General features: G+C 38.5%; 1 non-coding gene across 1 annotated transcript; it reads right to left on the bottom strand.

Annotated features, from left to right (window-relative positions):
* Positions 1–3108: 3108 nt before the first annotated feature.
* LOC111829147 lies at positions 3109–3214 on the bottom strand. Its single transcript, XR_002832702.1, has one exon. It is a non-coding gene; the product is annotated as a small nucleolar RNA R71 (small nucleolar RNA).
* Between the last annotated feature and the right edge of the window lie 365 nt (positions 3215–3579).

A 3579-nucleotide genomic window follows, 5' to 3' on the forward strand; every position in this document is an offset into this window, starting at 1 on the left:
TAATGACTGAAAACAAGCGCTTAGTGGGAGGCAACCCACTTGTGAGTTTTTTTTTTCTTTTCTTTTTTTCTATTTCTTTTGCATTTATTTTAGTTTTATTTTCTTTTATTTGCCAATCTTAGGCTTGGCAACACTAGGGACAGTGTTGTTTAAGTCTGGGGGAGGTAGTTACTCACATTGTTTATTCTTTTGGAGTTTTATCGAGTCAGTCCAAAAAGTTTTTGTTTTATTGAGTCAAAATTTTTGTTGGGAACTATGAACTCAGTCTAACGGTTTCTCTGATTTGGATTAACACTCTTATGACTCTTGATTATGCTTGATCTCTGAAGCGAAGTTTGGAATGACTATGAGCTGTATCAACAATCCTGAAAGCCCTTATTCATTGGATATCCAGTTGATCTAACGTTGTCTCTACTTTTATCAGGACTTAATTGGACTTAGTCTCCTACCTTGGGAGTTGGAATACATTGGACTAGACTTCTTCTTCGAGCCGCACAAGACACTGCACTTCTTCAAAGTATGATTCCTTCCTTCTCTCTTCCCTTCAGCCTTTAAAAGAAACTGTGGAAAAGGCTATAGGTAGAAGTGATATGAGGGATGTCGCGTAAACCCGTGCATACTTCGGATCTCATGGATACCCGAATAAAAAAAAAGTTATAAAAAAAACCAGAAAAAAAGAAAAAAAAAAAGAAAAAGGAATCGTTGAAAAAATAAAATGATACCCTAGAAAAGTAGGGAGATGTCGATTACCTTAGAAGTGAGAAAAGGGAGAAGAAGTGAAATCATACGAAGAATGTCTTGGTTCGAGAAGAGTCCATATGCCATTGATCGATATTCCCTCGGTAAGAACTCATCTTTACTTGTTTTAAATTATGTAAAGAGATGACAATGGAGAGACAGGAGATTCCTGAGGATTGTGGGATTAGAGTAAGGAATGTTGATGCTTCTCATAGGCAAAGTACATAAAGTAAGTTCTAGAGTCAAGGCGATGAAGAGTGCAAAGAAGAGTTTCCCACAGTTGAGTGAGTTCCCGCGTTTTCAAACTTCTTTCACAGGTTAAGTTTCTGTTTTGCTTGAGGGCAAGCAAAGGCTAAGTCTGGGGGAGTTGATATATCATGGTTTTTACGGGTTTTTGGCCATGATATAAGTCTTATTTATAGAGCTTTTATAGTGTTTTCGAGTCTTTTGCAGTCATTTCAGGATTAGGAGCTATTTGGCATGGATTGGAGCTTTTAGGAGCATTTGGGAGCATTTGGAGAAGATGTGCCGAAGGAACGTACCGGGAAAGCATATTTGGTGTGAGTGTGGAGCGTCACAACTTCTGGTGTCGATCGACATCATTATCTGACGGCAATTGAATTTCTCGATTAATTGAAGTTCAGAAGATTTGCAGATTCAGCCCAAAAGTTTCCCTTATTTGCAATTAAGCCCAGTTCGTGGTTAAGACATATATATTGAGTTTATAGGGTTTTGTTAAGACTTAAGCTTTATTTTGGAGAGAGAGATTTGTAGAGAGTCAGGAGAGAAGAATCAAAACCTCCTTCAGAGAAGATTCAAAACTCCTTTACTTCTTCTATTACTTTCTTTTATGATATCTAGTTTATTCATGATGTTTGTTTCATTCACCATGTCTGAGTAGATATCTTGTTAGGTTTAGGGTTTTCAAAGGAATTCATGAATTGTTAGGTAGTTAGATTGTTAGGATTGAATCAATAGAGTTCTTCATCTAGATTGTGATTAATTTGTTCTAGAGTAGTGAAAGCAACCTAGAATCTGATCTTAGCTTAATTGGTAGACACGAAAGTGTTATTGATTTCCTGAAAATAATCTAGATGAGCAAAATACCTATTCGCAAAGAGATTTGGTTTAGGGATTTTGTGAACTTATCAAACCTGAATTAAATGCATGTCTTAAACTTATTAATTTGCAAAGAGATTTGGAATTTAGGGTTCTAGACATAGATAGTCTTTGCACTGAAAGTTGATTGATTATATTTTTGCGATTTGAGTTCAAGAACAGTGCTTTATAAATCCTGACAATTATTTATTTGCAATTCTGAATTTCCTGAGAATATCCCTAGGCCTAGAGTTTCCTCATTATTGTTTTATAACCAATCTTTATTTTAATTTGCTGTTTTTATTTGATTTAAAACCTGCTTGCTTAGCTTAATTTTAATACCGAATATTTACTGTGTAATCTTTGAGTCTCTGTGGATTCGATCCCTAAGTACTACAGTGATCTCTTAATTGAGAGAGTAGCTCAGGGCAAATTTGAGCAGATCAAATTTTGGCGCCGCTGCCGGGGACTCAATTTTGATTATCATTAGATTAAGGTTAAAAGTTTAGTCTAAGTTTTTAATTTTAGTTTGTTACTTACGTTTTTCTTTTCTCTTTTCTTTTTGGTGTTTCAGGTTTATGCCTAATACCAGAAGCCAGCAGAACAAAGAGTTAATTGATCTCAACAATTCAGAAATAGCGGGTTTAGAAAGAGGAATTCGAAAAGCTAAGAAAAGGGCAGCAATGGCACCACCAGTGATACTAATTCAAGATGCTGAGGGTACTCTTAGAGATGGAGATGGCCATGTGAGGAATGCACAAGGGCAGAAGCTGAATGCTGACGGGACTGTAATTCCTGAACCGGTCGCCGTTGGTGTCGAGCGACACCAGGCGGGTGTCGATCGACACCAAGCCGCAGCTGACAATGCACAATTGGCGTTGAATGCTGAAGCAGAGGATGAGAACCGTATACTTGGACAATACAACATGCCTGCTCTGTTTTATTCGAACCGCTCTGCTATACGTCCTCCTGCATTTCAAAGGAACAACTTTGAGTTGAAGCCTGGATACTACACTCTTGTAGGACAACACCCGTTCCATGGCCATACTTATGAGCATCTTATGGATCATATTGAGAAGTTTGAGGATCTGGTATCTAGCATCAAGGCTGATGGTGTATCTTCGGATTTTCTGCTCTGCAAGCTTTTCCAGCACTCTTTAGCTGGAGAAGCACTATCTTGGCTGAAGGAGTTGAAGCCTGGATCTGTCACGTGCTGGAAGGATGTAAAAGTTGAGTTCTTAAACAACTTTTATGATGATGCGAGGTCAGAGGAGTTGCGGAAAAAGATTTCTACCTTTTCTCAAGGGATCTCAGAGGCTTTCAAGGCTGCTTGGGTGCGTTTTAAGGGTTATCAAAGAGATTGTCCACACCACGGGTATGACAAATTTCAGCTTTTGGGCATTTTCTATAGAGGATTGGATTGGAGGTACCAGATGGCTTTGGATGCTGCTAGTAACGGTAACTACAACACAAGGTCTCCAGCTCAAGCCACCAAACTGATTGGGAACTTAGCTTCCAGCAATAGTACTAAAGTCGCTGATTTTGAGAGGAAGAAGCTAGCTCAAAACATGGATGGTGTTCAACTCGCTAACGTTAAGGCAAAGCTCGATTCAGTGCATAACCTACTTGTTACTAAGAAGAGTGTTGAGTTTGCTGCTGAGGTTGAGGCTTTTGAATCATATGAGGATGAAAAAGAAGACGTGAACTACGTCAATGGTGCTGGGTATCAAGGTCAGAAGTTTG

The sequence above is a fragment of the Capsella rubella genome, unplaced genomic scaffold (assembly GCF_000375325.1).
Source record: "Capsella rubella cultivar Monte Gargano unplaced genomic scaffold, Caprub1_0 scaffold_8, whole genome shotgun sequence".
Classification (NCBI taxonomy): Eukaryota; Viridiplantae; Streptophyta; class Magnoliopsida; order Brassicales; family Brassicaceae; genus Capsella; species Capsella rubella.